Consider the following 18,610-nt stretch of genomic DNA (forward strand, 5'->3'; position numbering starts at 1 on the left):
ACAGAGCAGCCCTAAACTTTGGGGTGCCTGTGTCTCGCTGATTTTTAGTTTTCCCAATTTATACACCCATGAGTGGAAGTGCCCTATGCTCTCTAAGCTGAGTTTTTTAGATGTTTCAGGACACACCGTACACTTCTCCAGAGTGGCTGTTGGCAATTTACATCCCGCCCATCAGCGTAGCAAGGCTCCCGTTTCTCCATGGCCTGTCCTGCATTTCTGGTTTTGACACTTTATTCAGCATGGCCCTTTTGACCAATGGGAAGCGAGACTTCTTTGTAGCGCTGATTTGCCTTTCCAGGTTGCTTGGTTGGCCAAAAAGGGCGTATGCGTTTTTTCCTGAATATATTCAGGAAAAAACGCATACGCCCTTTTTGGCCAAGGGCATCATGGTCGAGGTTTTGCCGCTTTTCCTGTGCTTTAAAGGCGATTCGAATCTACCTCCTGAAATCTGTTTCCTGTAATTCTGCCTTGCTTTCAAATCCTCTTCGTTGCCTTCCCTCAATATATTTGTGGACGAGAGTTATCATTTATAACTCTGCAGGTTTGTGAATTGCAGTGCCCCTGAGCTCCATTTTTCAACTCGCTTTCTTGGGAGCTGGCCGCAAAAGCGCAGGATTGCTTCAGGCCCTATTGTGGTTCTGGGCGGCAGGCTGAGCCTGTGGTTAATTCTTCTTCCTGATGGGAAAATAGAGTGACCTGTGCCTGTCCCCACACCTAGACCTAGTCTCTCATTGGTTCCCCCTTTTCCCGTTCATCCTCAGGACAAATTGCAACCTGTACGGAACAGGAGGTTAAAGGTGCTCATTCTCCAAGGAGGGAGATTGCTAGTAAAGCGGCTGGAATGGCGAACCCGAGCACAAGGAGATGAGAAATGAGGTGCGTTTTAGAAACCTTTCCCGATCACATGGTGTACCATCTTCTGGGTTTCTCATGCATGTTTTCGATGTAGGAAGATGCCCTTGAAGCTGGAGATTTGGGACCTATGGGATGGGTACCACGCAGTATTACTTTAAAGGGTCTGCGTTTGCTCACCCAACCTCACCAAACCTCTCAGCCCCAAGAGTGTCCACCCTTATGTCTCAATCAGCTGTGGGTCTAGATATGGTCAATCCAGGTGGCATCACAGCCCCTGAACGAATTTTGTAAGAATTTCTCTCTCTTTCACTGTCTTTGTTTCACGGGTTTTTAAAAGTAATTGATTTTTATAATGGGGTTTAGCTGCTTTTCACTGCTGTGTTTATGCTGCTTTACACCCACTTGACTCACTTACAGAGAGATATCAATACATAGCTTTGAAGATTCTTCCTAGTCATATATATTCTTGGGCGGTGAATAGGAGGTTTTTGCGTCCAGTTCACTGAGCAAGGAGTAGGTCTTGTCTATTACATATTGGGTTTATGGAACGCTATCTGAGCTAATTTGAAACCCTTGTTTTATGCGTCACCCCACCTCACCGTTCCCGTTAAGCAACCATAGTGTGTTTTCTAAACGTGGGACTCTGTTCTGTTTTGTAATTCAGTTCAAGTGTAGCGGTTTTTACATTCCCTCTATAAGTGATATCTTACGATAAGTGTCTTTCTGTGTGACTTATTTCACTTAGACTCGTCGTACCTAAATCCACTCATCATGCTGCTACTAGCCTTATGACGTTGATTTCATGCCTCAGTGATATTCCATTGTACATAAGGAGCACAACTTCTTTATCCATTTTTCTCTTTCCTGGGATATTGAAGGTGTAATGAAGTGGAGGTTCTTGTCAACAGAGCAGCCCTAAACTTTGGGGTGCCTGTGTCTTGCTGATTTTTAGTTTTCCCAATTTATACACCCATGAGTGGAAGTGCCCTATGCTCTCTAAGCTGAGTTTTTAGATGTTTCAGGACACACCGTACACTTCTCCAGAGTGGCTGTTGGCAATTTACATCCCGCCCATCAGCGTAGCAAGGCTCCCGTTTCTCCATGGACTGTCCTGCATTTCTGGTTTTGACACTTTATTCAGCATGGCCCTTTTGACCGATGGGAAGCGAGACTTCTTTGTAGCGCTGATTTGCCTTTCCAGGTTGCTTGATTGGCCAAAAAGGGCGTATGCGTTTTTTCCTGAATATATTCAGGAAAAAACGCATACGCCCTTTTTGGCCAAGGGCATCATGGTCGAGGTTTTGCCGCTTTTCCTGTGCTTTAAAGGCGATTCGAATCTACCTCCTGAAATCTGTTTCCTGTAATTCTGCCTTGCTTTCAAATCCTCTTCGTTGCCTTCCCTCAATATATTTGTGGACGAGAGTTATCATTTCTAACTCTGCAGGTTTGTGAATTGCAGTGCCCCTGAGCTCCATTTTTCAACTCGCTTTCTTGGGAGCTGGCCGCAAAAGCGCAGGATTGCTTCAGGCCCTATTGTGGTTCTGGGCGGCAGGCTGAGCCTGTGGTTAATTCTTCTTCCTGATGGGAAAATAGAGTGACCTGTGCCTGTCCCCACACCTAGACCTAGTCTCTCATTGGTTCCCCCTCTTCCCGTTCATCCTCAGGACAAATTGCAACCTGTACGGAACAGGAGGTTAAAGGTGCTCATTCTCCAAGGAGGGAGATTGCTAGTAAAGCGGCTGGAATGGCGAACCCGAGCACAAGGAGATGAGAAATGAGGTGCGTTTTAGAAACCTTTCCCAATCACATGGTGTACCATCTTCTGGGTTTCTCATGCATGTTTTCGATGCAGGAAGATGCCCTTGAAGCTGGAGATTTGGGACCTATGGGATGGGTACCACGCAGTATTACTTTAAAGGGTCTGCGTTTGCTCACCCAACCTCACCAAACCTCTCAGCCCCAAGAGTGTCCACCCTTATGTCTCAATCAGCTGTGGGTCTAGATATGGTCAATCCAGGTGGCATCACAGCCCCTGAACGAATTTTGTAAGAATTTCTCTCTCTTTCACTGTCTTTGTTTCACGGGTTTTTAAAAGTAATTGATTTTTATAATGGGGTTTAGCTGCTTTTCACTGCTGTGTTTATGCTGCTTTCCACCCACTTGACTCCCTTACAGAGAGATATCAATACATAGCTTTGAAGATTCTTCCTAGTCAGATATATTCTTGGGCGGTGAATAGGGGGTTTTTGCGTCCAGTTCACTGAGCAAGGAGTAGGTCTTGTCTATTACATATTGGGTTTATGGAACGCTATCTGAGCTAATTTGAAACCCTTGTTTTATGCGTCACCCCACCTCACCGTTCCCGTTAAGCAGCCATAGTGTGTTTTCTAAACGTGGGACTCTGTTCTGTTTTGTAATTCAGTTCAAGTGTAGCGGTTTTTACATTCCCTCTATAAGTGATATCTTACGATAAGTGTCTTTCTGTGTGACTTATTTCACTTAGAATCGTCGTACCTAAATCCACTCATCATGCTGCTACTAGCCTTATGACGTTGATTTCATGCCTCAGTGATATTCCATTGTACATAAGGACCACAACTTCTTTATCCATTTTTCTCTTTCCTGGGATATTTAAGGTGTAATGAAGTGGAGGTTCTTGTCAACAGAGCAGCCCTAAACTTTGGGGTGCCTGTGTCTCGCTGATTTTTAGTTTTCCCAATTTATACACCCATGAGTGGAAGTGCCCTATGCTCTCTAAGCTGAGTTTTTTAGATGTTTCAGGACACACCGTACACTTCTCCAGAGTGGCTGTTGGCAATTTACATCCCGCCCATCAGCGTAGCAAGGCTCCCGTTTCTCCATGGCCTGTCCTGCATTTCTGGTTTTGACACTTTATTCAGCATGGCCCTTTTGACCGATGGGAAGCGAGACTTCTTTGTAGCGCTGATTTGCCTTTCCAGGTTGCTTGGTTGGCCAAAAAGGGCGTATGCGTTTTTTCCTGAATATATTCAGGAAAAAACGCATACGCCCATTTTGGCCAAGGGCATCATGGTCGAGGTTTTGCCGCTTTTCCTGTGCTTTAAAGGCGATTCGAATCTACCTCCCGAAATCTGTTTCCTGTAATTCTGCCTTGCTTTCAAATCCTCTTCGTTGCCTTCCCTCAATATATTTGTGGACGAGAGTTATCATTTCTAACTCTGCAGGTTTGTGAATTGCAGTGCCCCTGAGCTCCATTTTTCAACTCGCTTTCTTGGGAGCTGGCCGCAAAAGCGCAGGATTGCTTCAGGCCCTATTGTGGTTCTGGGCGGCAGGCTGAGCCTGTGGTTAATTCTTCTTCCTGATGGGAAAATAGAGTGACCTGTGCCTGTCCCCACACCTAGGCCTAGTCTCTCATTGGTTCCCCCTCTTCCCGTTCATCCTCAGGACAAATTGCAACCTGTACGGAACAGGAGGTTAAAGGTGCTCATTCTCCAAGGAGGGAGATTGCTAGTAAAGCGGCTGGAATGGCGAACCCGAGCACAAGGAGATGAGAAATGAGGTGCGTTTTAGAAACCTTTCCCGATCACATGGTGTACCATCTTCTGGGTTTCTCATGCATGTTTTCGATGTAGGAAGATGCCCTTGAAGCTGGAGATTTGGGACCTATGGGATGGGTACCACGCAGTATTACTTTAAAGGGTCTGCGTTTGCTCACCCAACCTCACCAAACCTCTCAGCCCCAAGAGTGTCCACCCTTATGTCTCAATCAGCTGTGGGTCTAGATATGGTCAATCCAGGTGGCATCACAGCCCCTGAACGAATTTTGTAAGAATTTCTCTCTCTTTCACTGTCTTTGTTTCACGGGTTTTTAAAAGTAATTGATTTTTATAATGGGGTTTAGCTGCTTTTCACTGCTGTGTTTATGCTGCTTTACACCCACTTGACTCCCTTACAGAGAGATATCAATACATAGCTTTGAAGATTCTTCCTAGTCAGATATATTCTTGGGCGGTGAATAGGAGGTTTTTGCGTCCAGTTCACTGAGCAAGGAGTAGGTCTTGTCTATTACATATTGGGTTTATGGAACGCTATCTGAGCTAATTTGAAACCCTTGTTTTATGCGTCACCCCACCTCACCGTTCCCGTTAAGCAGCCATAGTGTGTTTTCTAAACGTGGGACTCTGTTCTGTTTTGTAATTCAGTTCAAGTGTAGCGGTTTTTACATTCCCTCTATAAGTGATATCTTACGATAAGTGTCTTTCTGTGTGACTTATTTCACTTAGAATCGTCGTACCTAAATCCACTCATCATGCTGCTACTAGCCTTATGACGTTGATTTCATGCCTCAGTGATATTCCATTGTACATAAGGACCACAACTTCTTTATCCATTTTTCTCTTTCCTGGGATATTTAAGGTGTAATGAAGTGGAGGTTCTTGTCAACAGAGCAGCCCTAAACTTTGGGGTGCCTGTGTCTCGCTGATTTTTAGTTTTCCCAATTTATACACCCATGAGTGGAAGTGCCCTATGCTCTCTAAGCTGAGTTTTTTAGATGTTTCAGGACACACCGTACACTTCTCCAGAGTGGCTGTTGGCAATTTACATCCCGCCCATCAGCGTAGCAAGGCTCCCGTTTCTCCATGGCCTGTCCTGCATTTCTGGTTTTGACACTTTATTCAGCATGGCCCTTTTGACCAATGGGAAGCGAGACTTCTTTGTAGCGCTGATTTGCCTTTCCAGGTTGCTTGGTTGGCCAAAAAGGGCGTATGCGTTTTTTCCTGAATATATTCAGGAAAAAACGCATACGCCCTTTTTGGCCAAGGGCATCATGGTCGAGGTTTTGCCGCTTTTCCTGTGCTTTAAAGGCGATTCGAATCTACCTCCTGAAATCTGTTTCCTGTAATTCTGCCTTGCTTTCAAATCCTCTTCGTTGCCTTCCCTCAATATATTTGTGGACGAGAGTTATCATTTATAACTCTGCAGGTTTGTGAATTGCAGTGCCCCTGAGCTCCATTTTTCAACTCGCTTTCTTGGGAGCTGGCCGCAAAAGCGCAGGATTGCTTCAGGCCCTATTGTGGTTCTGGGCGGCAGGCTGAGCCTGTGGTTAATTCTTCTTCCTGATGGGAAAATAGAGTGACCTGTGCCTGTCCCCACACCTAGACCTAGTCTCTCATTGGTTCCCCCTTTTCCCGTTCATCCTCAGGACAAATTGCAACCTGTACGGAACAGGAGGTTAAAGGTGCTCATTCTCCAAGGAGGGAGATTGCTAGTAAAGCGGCTGGAATGGCGAACCCGAGCACAAGGAGATGAGAAATGAGGTGCGTTTTAGAAACCTTTCCCGATCACATGGTGTACCATCTTCTGGGTTTCTCATGCATGTTTTCGATGTAGGAAGATGCCCTTGAAGCTGGAGATTTGGGACCTATGGGATGGGTACCACGCAGTATTACTTTAAAGGGTCTGCGTTTGCTCACCCAACCTCACCAAACCTCTCAGCCCCAAGAGTGTCCACCCTTATGTCTCAATCAGCTGTGGGTCTAGATATGGTCAATCCAGGTGGCATCACAGCCCCTGAACGAATTTTGTAAGAATTTCTCTCTCTTTCACTGTCTTTGTTTCACGGGTTTTTAAAAGTAATTGATTTTTATAATGGGGTTTAGCTGCTTTTCACTGCTGTGTTTATGCTGCTTTACACCCACTTGACTCACTTACAGAGAGATATCAATACATAGCTTTGAAGATTCTTCCTAGTCATATATATTCTTGGGCGGTGAATAGGAGGTTTTTGCGTCCAGTTCACTGAGCAAGGAGTAGGTCTTGTCTATTACATATTGGGTTTATGGAACGCTATCTGAGCTAATTTGAAACCCTTGTTTTATGCGTCACCCCACCTCACCGTTCCCGTTAAGCAACCATAGTGTGTTTTCTAAACGTGGGACTCTGTTCTGTTTTGTAATTCAGTTCAAGTGTAGCGGTTTTTACATTCCCTCTATAAGTGATATCTTACGATAAGTGTCTTTCTGTGTGACTTATTTCACTTAGACTCGTCGTACCTAAATCCACTCATCATGCTGCTACTAGCCTTATGACGTTGATTTCATGCCTCAGTGATATTCCATTGTACATAAGGAGCACAACTTCTTTATCCATTTTTCTCTTTCCTGGGATATTGAAGGTGTAATGAAGTGGAGGTTCTTGTCAACAGAGCAGCCCTAAACTTTGGGGTGCCTGTGTCTTGCTGATTTTTAGTTTTCCCAATTTATACACCCATGAGTGGAAGTGCCCTATGCTCTCTAAGCTGAGTTTTTAGATGTTTCAGGACACACCGTACACTTCTCCAGAGTGGCTGTTGGCAATTTACATCCCGCCCATCAGCGTAGCAAGGCTCCCGTTTCTCCATGGACTGTCCTGCATTTCTGGTTTTGACACTTTATTCAGCATGGCCCTTTTGACCGATGGGAAGCGAGACTTCTTTGTAGCGCTGATTTGCCTTTCCAGGTTGCTTGATTGGCCAAAAAGGGCGTATGCGTTTTTTCCTGAATATATTCAGGAAAAAACGCATACGCCCTTTTTGGCCAAGGGCATCATGGTCGAGGTTTTGCCGCTTTTCCTGTGCTTTAAAGGCGATTCGAATCTACCTCCTGAAATCTGTTTCCTGTAATTCTGCCTTGCTTTCAAATCCTCTTCGTTGCCTTCCCTCAATATATTTGTGGACGAGAGTTATCATTTCTAACTCTGCAGGTTTGTGAATTGCAGTGCCCCTGAGCTCCATTTTTCAACTCGCTTTCTTGGGAGCTGGCCGCAAAAGCGCAGGATTGCTTCAGGCCCTATTGTGGTTCTGGGCGGCAGGCTGAGCCTGTGGTTAATTCTTCTTCCTGATGGGAAAATAGAGTGACCTGTGCCTGTCCCCACACCTAGACCTAGTCTCTCATTGGTTCCCCCTCTTCCCGTTCATCCTCAGGACAAATTGCAACCTGTACGGAACAGGAGGTTAAAGGTGCTCATTCTCCAAGGAGGGAGATTGCTAGTAAAGCGGCTGGAATGGCGAACCCGAGCACAAGGAGATGAGAAATGAGGTGCGTTTTAGAAACCTTTCCCAATCACATGGTGTACCATCTTCTGGGTTTCTCATGCATGTTTTCGATGCAGGAAGATGCCCTTGAAGCTGGAGATTTGGGACCTATGGGATGGGTACCACGCAGTATTACTTTAAAGGGTCTGCGTTTGCTCACCCAACCTCACCAAACCTCTCAGCCCCAAGAGTGTCCACCCTTATGTCTCAATCAGCTGTGGGTCTAGATATGGTCAATCCAGGTGGCATCACAGCCCCTGAACGAATTTTGTAAGAATTTCTCTCTCTTTCACTGTCTTTGTTTCACGGGTTTTTAAAAGTAATTGATTTTTATAATGGGGTTTAGCTGCTTTTCACTGCTGTGTTTATGCTGCTTTCCACCCACTTGACTCCCTTACAGAGAGATATCAATACATAGCTTTGAAGATTCTTCCTAGTCAGATATATTCTTGGGCGGTGAATAGGGGGTTTTTGCGTCCAGTTCACTGAGCAAGGAGTAGGTCTTGTCTATTACATATTGGGTTTATGGAACGCTATCTGAGCTAATTTGAAACCCTTGTTTTATGCGTCACCCCACCTCACCGTTCCCGTTAAGCAGCCATAGTGTGTTTTCTAAACGTGGGACTCTGTTCTGTTTTGTAATTCAGTTCAAGTGTAGCGGTTTTTACATTCCCTCTATAAGTGATATCTTACGATAAGTGTCTTTCTGTGTGACTTATTTCACTTAGAATCGTCGTACCTAAATCCACTCATCATGCTGCTACTAGCCTTATGACGTTGATTTCATGCCTCAGTGATATTCCATTGTACATAAGGACCACAACTTCTTTATCCATTTTTCTCTTTCCTGGGATATTTAAGGTGTAATGAAGTGGAGGTTCTTGTCAACAGAGCAGCCCTAAACTTTGGGGTGCCTGTGTCTCGCTGATTTTTAGTTTTCCCAATTTATACACCCATGAGTGGAAGTGCCCTATGCTCTCTAAGCTGAGTTTTTTAGATGTTTCAGGACACACCGTACACTTCTCCAGAGTGGCTGTTGGCAATTTACATCCCGCCCATCAGCGTAGCAAGGCTCCCGTTTCTCCATGGCCTGTCCTGCATTTCTGGTTTTGACACTTTATTCAGCATGGCCCTTTTGACCGATGGGAAGCGAGACTTCTTTGTAGCGCTGATTTGCCTTTCCAGGTTGCTTGGTTGGCCAAAAAGGGCGTATGCGTTTTTTCCTGAATATATTCAGGAAAAAACGCATACGCCCTTTTTGGCCAAGGGCATCATGGTCGAGGTTTTGCCGCTTTTCCTGTGCTTTAAAGGCGATTCGAATCTACCTCCCGAAATCTGTTTCCTGTAATTCTGCCTTGCTTTCAAATCCTCTTCGTTGCCTTCCCTCAATATATTTGTGGACGAGAGTTATCATTTCTAACTCTGCAGGTTTGTGAATTGCAGTGCCCCTGAGCTCCATTTTTCAACTCGCTTTCTTGGGAGCTGGCCGCAAAAGCGCAGGATTGCTTCAGGCCCTATTGTGGTTCTGGGCGGCAGGCTGAGCCTGTGGTTAATTCTTCTTCCTGATGGGAAAATAGAGTGACCTGTGCCTGTCCCCACACCTAGGCCTAGTCTCTCATTGGTTCCCCCTCTTCCCGTTCATCCTCAGGACAAATTGCAACCTGTACGGAACAGGAGGTTAAAGGTGCTCATTCTCCAAGGAGGGAGATTGCTAGTAAAGCGGCTGGAATGGCGAACCCGAGCACAAGGAGATGAGAAATGAGGTGCGTTTTAGAAACCTTTCCCGATCACATGGTGTACCATCTTCTGGGTTTCTCATGCATGTTTTCGATGTAGGAAGATGCCCTTGAAGCTGGAGATTTGGGACCTATGGGATGGGTACCACGCAGTATTACTTTAAAGGGTCTGCGTTTGCTCACCCAACCTCACCAAACCTCTCAGCCCCAAGAGTGTCCACCCTTATGTCTCAATCAGCTGTGGGTCTAGATATGGTCAATCCAGGTGGCATCACAGCCCCTGAACGAATTTTGTAAGAATTTCTCTCTCTTTCACTGTCTTTGTTTCACGGGTTTTTAAAAGTAATTGATTTTTATAATGGGGTTTAGCTGCTTTTCACTGCTGTGTTTATGCTGCTTTACACCCACTTGTCTCACTTACAGAGAGATATCAATACATAGCTTTGAAGATTCTTCCTAGTCAGATATATTCTTGGGCGGTGAATAGGAGGTTTTTGCGTCCAGTTCACTGAGCAAGGAGTAGGTCTTGTCTATTACATATTGGGTTTATGGAACGCTATCTGAGCTAATTTGAAACCCTTGTTTTATGCGTCACCCCACCTCACCGTTCCCATTAAGCAGCCATAGTGTGTTTTCTAAACGTGGGACTCTGTTCTGTTTTGTAATTCAGTTCAAGTGTAGCGGTTTTTACATTCCCTCTATAAGTGATATCTTACGATAAGTGTCTTTCTGTGTGACTTATTTCACTTAGAATCGTCGTACCTAAATCCACTCATCATGCTGCTACTAGCCTTATGATGTTGATTTCATGCCTGAGTGATATTCCATTGTACATAAGGAGCACAACTTCTTTATCCATTTTTCTCTTTCCTGGGATATTGAAGGTGTAATGAAGTGGAGGTTCTTGTCAACAGAGCAGCCCTAAACTTTGGGGTGCCTGTGTCTTGCTGATTTTTAGTTTTCCCAATTTATACGCCCATGAGTGGAAGTGCCCTATGCTCTCTAAGCTGAGTTTTTTAGATGTTTCAGGACACACCGTACACTTCTCCAGAGTGGCTGTTGGCAATTTACATCCCGCCCATCAGCGTAGCAAGGCTCCCGTTTCTCCATGGCCTGTCCTGCATTTCTGGTTTTGACACTTTATTCAGCATGGCCCTTTTGACCGATGGGAAGCGAGACTTCTTTGTAGCGCTGATTTGCCTTTCCAGGTTGCTTGGTTGGCCAAAAAGGGCGTATGCGTTTTTTCCTGAATATATTCAGGAAAAAACGCATACGCCCTTTTTGGCCAAGGGCATCATGGTCGAGGTTTTGCCGCTTTTCCTGTGCTTTAAAGGCGATTCGAATCTACCTCCTGAAATCTGTTTCCTGTAATTCTGCCTTGCTTTCAAATCCTCTTCGTTGCCTTCCCTCAATATATTTGTGGACGAGAGTTATCATTTCTAACTCTGCAGGTTTGTGAATTGCAGTGCCCCTGAGCTCCATTTTTCAACTCGCTTTCTTGGGAGCTGGCCGCAAAAGCGCAGGATTGCTTCAGGCCCTATTGTGGTTCCGGGCGGCAGGCTGAGCCTGTGGTTAATTCTTCTTCCTGATGGGAAAATAGAGTGACCTGTGCCTGTCCCCACACCTAGACCTAGTCTCTCATTGGTTCCCCCTCTTCCCGTTCATCCTCAGGACAAATTGCAACCTGTACGGAACAGGAGGTTAAAGGTGCTCATTCTCCAAGGAGGGAGATTGCTAGTAAAGCGGCTGGAATGGCGAACCCGAGCACAAGGAGATGAGAAATGAGGTGCGTTTTAGAAACCTTTCCCGATCACATGGTGTACCATCTTCTGGGTTTCTCATGCATGTTTTCGATGTAGGAAGATGCCCTTGAAGCTGGAGATTTGGGACCTATGGGATGGGTACCACGCAGTATTACTTTAAAGGGTCTGCGTTTGCTCACCCAACCTCACCAAACCTCTCAGCCCCAAGAGTGTCCACCCTTATGTCTCAATCAGCTGTGGGTCTAGATATGGTCAATCCAGGTGGCATCACAGCCCCTGAACGAATTTTGTAAGAATTTCTCTCTCTTTCACTGTCTTTGTTTCACGGGTTTTTAAAAGTAATTGATTTTTATAATGGGGTTTAGCTGCTTTTCACTGCTGTGTTTATGCTGCTTTACACCCACTTGACTCACTTACAGAGAGATATCAATACATACCTTTGAAGATTCTTCTTAGTCAGATATATTCTTGGGCGGTGAATAGGAGGTTTTTGCGTCCAGTTCACTGAGCAAGGAGTAGGTCTTGTCTATTACATATTGGGTTTATGGAACGCTATCTGAGCTAATTTGAAACCCTTGTTTTATGCGTCACCCCACCTCACCGTTCCCGTTAAGCAGCCATAGTGTGTTTTCTAAACGTGGGACTCTGTTCTGTTTTGTAATTCAGTTCAAGTGTAGCGGTTTTTACATTCCCTCTATAAGTGATATCTTACGATAAGTGTCTTTCTGTGTGACTTATTTCACTTAGAATCGTCGTACCTAAATCCACTCATCATGCTGCTACTAGCCTTATGACGTTGATTTCATGCCTCAGTGATATTCCATTGTACATAAGGACCACAACTTCTTTATCCATTTTTCTCTTTCCTGGGATATTTAAGGTGTAATGAAGTGGAGGTTCTTGTCAACAGACCAGCCCTAAACTTTGGGGTGCCTGTGTCTCGCTGATTTTTAGTTTTCCCAATTTATACACCCATGAGTGGAAGTGCCCTATGCTCTCTAAGCTGAGTTTTTTAGATGTTTCAGGACACACCGTACACTTCTCCAGAGTGGCTGTTGGCAATTTACATCCCGCCCATCAGCGTAGCAAGGCTCCCGTTTCTCCATGGCCTGTCCTGCATTTCTGGTTTTGACACTTTATTCAGCATGGCCCTTTTGACCAATGGGAAGCGAGACTTCTTTGTAGCGCTGATTTGCCTTTCCAGGTTGCTTGGTTGGCCAAAAAGGGCGTATGCGTTTTTTCCTGAATATATTCAGGAAAAAACGCATACGCCCTTTTTGGCCAAGGGCATCATGGTCGAGGTTTTGCCGCTTTTCCTGTGCTTTAAAGGCGATTCGAATCTACCTCCTGAAATCTGTTTCCTGTAATTCTGCCTTGCTTTCAAATCCTCTTCGTTGCCTTCCCTCAATATATTTGTGGACGAGAGTTATCATTTCTAACTCTGCAGGTTTGTGAATTGCAGTGCCCCTGAGCTCCATTTTTCAACTCGCTTTCTTGGGAGCTGGCCGCAAAAGCGCAGGATTGCTTCAGGCCCTATTGTGGTTCTGGGCGGCAGGCTGAGCCTGTGGTTAATTCTTCTTCCTGATGGGAAAATAGAGTGACCTGTGCCTGTCCCCACACCTAGACCTAGTCTCTCATTGGTTCCCCCTTTTCCCGTTCATCCTCAGGACAAATTGCAACCTGTACGGAACAGGAGGTTAAAGGTGCTCATTCTCCAAGGAGGGAGATTGCTAGTAAAGCGGCTGGAATGGCGAACCCGAGCACAAGGAGATGAGAAATGAGGTGCGTTTTAGAAACCTTTCCCGATCACATGGTGTACCATCTTCTGGGTTTCTCATGCATGTTTTCGATGTAGGAAGATGCCCTTGAAGCTGGAGATTTGGGACCTATGGGATGGGTACCACGCAGTATTACTTTAAAGGGTCTGCGTTTGCTCACCCAACCTCACCAAACCTCTCAGCCCCAAGAGTGTCCACCCTTATGTCTCAATCAGCTGTGGGTCTAGATATGGTCAATCCAGGTGGCATCACAGCCCCTGAACGAATTTTGTAAGAATTTCTCTCTCTTTCACTGTCTTTGTTTCACGGGTTTTTAAAAGTAATTGATTTTTATAATGGGGTTTAGCTGCTTTTCACTGCTGTGTTTATGCTGCTTTACACCCACTTGACTCCCTTACAGAGAGATATCAATACATAGCTTTGAAGATTCTTCCTAGTCAGATATATTCTTGGGCGGTGAATAGGAGGTTTTTGCGTCCAGTTCACTGAGCAAGGAGTAGGTCTTGTCTATTACATATTGGGTTTATGGAACGCTATCTGAGCTAATTTGAAACCCTTGTTTTATGCGTCACCCCACCTCACCGTTCCCGTTAAGCAACCATAGTGTGTTTTCTAAACGTGGGACTCTGTTCTGTTTTGTAATTCAGTTCAAGTGTAGCGGTTTTTACATTCCCTCTATAAGTGATATCTTACGATAAGTGTCTTTCTGTGTGACTTATTTCACTTAGACTCATCGTACCTAAATCCACTCATCATGCTGCTACTAGCCTTATGACGTTGATTTCATGCCTCAGTGATATTCCATTGTACATAAGGAGCACAACTTCTTTATCCATTTTTCTCTTTCCTGGGATATTGAAGGTGTAATGAAGTGGAGGTTCTTGTCAACAGAGCAGCCCTAAACTTTGGGGTGCCTGTGTCTCGCTGATTTTTAGTTTTCCCAATTTATACACCCATGAGTGGAAGTGCCCTATGCTCTCTAAGCTGAGTTTTTAGATGTTTCAGGACACACCGTACACTTCTCCAGAGTGGCTGTTGGCAATTTACATCCCGCCCATCAGCGTAGCAAGGCTCCCGTTTCTCCATGGACTGTCCTGCATTTCTGGTTTTGACACTTTATTCAGCATGGCCCTTTTGACCGATGGGAAGCGAGACTTCTTTGTAGCGCTGATTTGCCTTTCCAGGTTGCTTGATTGGCCAAAAAGGGCGTATGCGTTTTTTCCTGAATATATTCAGGAAAAAACGCATACGCCCTTTTTGGCCAAGGGCATCATGGTCGAGGTTTTGCCGCTTTTCCTGTGCTTTAAAGGCGATTCGAATCTACCTCCCGAAATCTGTTTCCTGTAATTCTGCCTTGCTTTCAAATCCTCTTCGTTGCCTTCCCTCAATATATTTGTGGACGAGAGTTATCATTTCTAACTCTGCAGGTTTGTGAATTGCAGTGCCCCTGAGCTCCATTTTTCAACTCGCTTTCTTGGGAGCTGGCCGCAAAAGCGCAGGATTGCTTCAGGCCCTATTGTGGTTCTGGGCGGCAGGCTGAGCCTGTGGTTAATTCTTCTTCCTGATGGGAAAATAGAGTGACCTGTGCCTGTCCCCACACCTAGACCTAGTCTCTCATTGGTTCCCCCTCTTCCCGTTCATCCTCAGGACAAATTGCAACCTGTACGGAACAGGAGGTTAAAGGTGCTCATTCTCCAAGGAGGGAGATTGCTAGTAAAGCGGCTGGAATGGCGAACCCGAGCACAAGGAGATGAGAAATGAGGTGCGTTTTAGAAACCTTTCCCAATCACATGGTGTACCATCTTCTGGGTTTCTCATGCATGTTTTCGATGCAGGAAGATGCCCTTGAAGCTGGAGATTTGGGACCTATGGGATGGGTACCACGCAGTATTACTTTAAAGGGTCTGCGTTTGCTCACCCAACCTCACCAAACCTCTCAGCCCCAAGAGTGTCCACCCTTATGTCTCAATCAGCTGTGGGTCTAGATATGGTCAATCCAGGTGGCATCACAGCCCCTGAACGAATTTTGTAAGAATTTCTCTCTCTTTCACTGTCTTTGTTTCACGGGTTTTTAAAAGTAATTGATTTTTATAATGGGGTTTAGCTGCTTTTCACTGCTGTGTTTATGCTGCTTTACACCCACTTGACTCACTTACAGAGAGATATCAATACATAGCTTTGAAGATTCTTCCTAGTCAGATATATTCTTGGGCGGTGAATAGGAGGTTTTTGCGTCCAGTTCACTGAGCAAGGAGTAGGTCTTGTCTATTACATATTGGGTTTATGGAACGCTATCTGAGCTAATTTGAAACCCTTGTTTTATGCGTCACCCCACCTCACCGTTCCCGTTAAGCAGCCATAGTGTGTTTTCTAAACGTGGGACTCTGTTCTGTTTTGTAATTCAGTTCAAGTGTAGCGGTTTTTACATTCCCTCTATAAGTGATATCTTACGATAAGTGTCTTTCTGTGTGACTTATTTCACTTAGAATCGTCGTACCTAAATCCACTCATCATGCTGCTACTAGCCTTATGACGTTGATTTCATGCCTCAGTGATATTCCATTGTACATAAGGACCACAACTTCTTTATCCATTTTTCTCTTTCCTGGGATATTTAAGGTGTAATGAAGTGGAGGTTCTTGTCAACAGAGCAGCCCTAAACTTTGGGGTGCCTGTGTCTCGCTGATTTTTAGTTTTCCCAATTTATACACCCATGAGTGGAAGTGCCCTATGCTCTCTAAGCTGAGTTTTTTAGATGTTTCAGGACACACCGTACACTTCTCCAGAGTGGCTGTTGGCAATTTACATCCCGCCCATCAGCGTAGCAAGGCTCCCGTTTCTCCATGGCCTGTCCTGCATTTCTGGTTTTGACACTTTATTCAGCATGGCCCTTTTGACCAATGGGAAGCGAGACTTCTTTGTAGCGCTGATTTGCCTTTCCAGGTTGCTTGGTTGGCCAAAAAGGGCGTATGCGTTTTTTCCTGAATATATTCAGGAAAAAACGCATACGCCCTTTTTGGCCAAGGGCATCATGGTCGAGGTTTTGCCGCTTTTCCTGTGCTTTAAAGGCGATTCAAATCTACCTCCTGAAATCTGTTTCCTGTAATTCTGCCTTGCTTTCAAATCCTCTTCGTTGCCTTCCCTCAATATATTTGTGGACGAGAGTTATCATTTCTAACTCTGCAGGTTTGTGAATTGCAGTGCCCCTGAGCTCCATTTTTCAACTCGCTTTCTTGGGAGCTGGCCGCAAAAGCGCAGGATTGCTTCAGGCCCTATTGTGGTTCTGGGCGGCAGGCTGAGCCTGTGGTTAATTCTTCTTCCTGATGGGAAAATAGAGTGACCTGTGCCTGTCCCCACACCTAGACCTAGTCTCTCATTGGTTCCCCCTCTTCCCGTTCATCCTCAGGACAAATTGCAACCTGTACGGAACAGGAGGTTAAAGGTGCTCATTCTCCAAGGAGGGAGATTGCTAGTAAAGCGGTTGGAATGGCGAACCCGAGCACAAGGAGATGAGAAATGAGGTGCGTTTTAGAAACATTTCCCGATCACATGGTGTACCATCTTCTGGGTTTCTCATGCATGTTTTCGATGTAGGAAGATGCCCTTGAAGCTGGAGATTTGGGACCTATGGGATGGGTACCACGCAGTATTACTTTAAAGGGTCTGCGTTTGCTCACCCAACCTCACCAAACCTCTCAGCCCCAAGAGTGTCCACCCTTATGTCTCAATCAGCTGTGGGTCTAGATATGGTCAATCCAGGTGGCATCACAGCCCCTGAACGAATTTTGTAAGAATTTCTCTCTCTTTCACTGTCTTTGTTTCACGGGTTTTTAAAAGTAATTGATTTTTATAATGGGGTTTAGCTGCTTTTCACTGCTGTGTTTATGCTGCTTTACACCCACTTGACTCCCTTACAGAGAGATATCAATACATAGCTTTGAAGATTCTTCCTAGTCAGATATATTCTTGGGCGGTGAATAGGGGGTTTTTGCGTCCAGTTCACTGAGCAAGGAGTAGGTCTTGTCTATTACATATTGGGTTTATGGAACGCTATCTGAGCTAATTTGAAACCCTTGTTTTATGCGTCACCCCACCTCACCGTTCCCGTTAAGCAGCCATAGTGTGTTTTCTAAACGTGGGACTCTGTTCTGTTTTGTAATTCAGTTCAAGTGTAGCGGTTTTTACATTCCCTCTATAAGTGATATCTTACGATAAGTGTCTTTCTGTGTGACTTATTTCACTTAGAATCGTCGTACCTAAATCCACTCATCATGCTGCTACTAGCCTTATGACGTTGATTTCATGCCTCAGTGATATTCCATTGTACATAAGGACCACAACTTCTTTATCCATTTTTCTCTTTCCTGGGATATTTAAGGTGTAATGAAGTGGAGGTTCTTGTCAACAGAGCAGCCCTAAACTTTGGGGTGCCTGTGTCTCGCTGATTTTTAGTTTTCCCAATTTATACACCCATGAGTGGAAGTGCCCTATGCTCTCTAAGCTGAGTTTTTTAGATGTTTCAGGACACACCGTACACTTCTCCAGAGTGGCTGTTGGCAATTTACATCCCGCCCATCAGCGTAGCAAGGCTCCCGTTTCTCCATGGCCTGTCCTGCATTTCTGGTTTTGACACTTTATTCAGCATGGCCCTTTTGACCGATGGGAAGCGAGACTTCTTTGTAGCGCTGATTTGCCTTTCCAGGTTGCTTGGTTGGCCAAAAAGGGCGTGTGCGTTTTTTCCTGAATATATTCAGGAAAAAACGCATACGCCCTTTTTGGCCAAGGGCATCATGGTCGAGGTTTCGCCGCTTTTCCTGTGCTTTAAAGGCGATTCGAATCTACCTCCTGAAATCTGTTTCCTGCAATTCTGCCTTGCTTTCAAATCCTCTTCGTTGCCTTCCCTCAATATATTTGTGGACGAGAGTTATCATTTATAACTCTGCAGGTTTGTGAATTGCAGTGCCCCTGAGCTCCATTTTTCAACTCGCTTTCTTGGGAGCTGGCCCCAAAAGCGCAGGATTGCTTCAGGCCCTATTGTGGTTCCGGGCGGCAGGCTGAGCCTGTGGTTAATTCTTCTTCCTGATGGGAAAATAGAGTGACCTGTGCCTGTCCCCACACCTAGACCTAGTCTCTCATTGTTTCCCCCTCTTCCCGTTCATCCTCAGGACAAATTTGCAACCTGTACGGAACAGGAGGTTAAAGGTGCTCATTCTCCAAGGAGGGAGATTGCTAGTAAAGCGGCTGTAATGGCCAACCCGAGCACAAGGAGATGAGAAATGAGGGGCGTTTTAGAAACCTTTCCCGATCACACGGTGTACCATCTTCTGGGTTTCTCATGCATGTTTTCGATGTAGGAAGATGCCCTTGAACCTGGAGATTTTGGACCCATGGGATGGGTACCACGCAGTATTACTTTAAAGGGTCTGC

The sequence above is a fragment of the Balaenoptera borealis genome (genome assembly GCF_965194805.1).
Source record: "Balaenoptera borealis genome assembly, chromosome: 6".
NCBI lineage: Eukaryota > Metazoa > Chordata > Mammalia > Artiodactyla > Balaenopteridae > Balaenoptera > Balaenoptera borealis.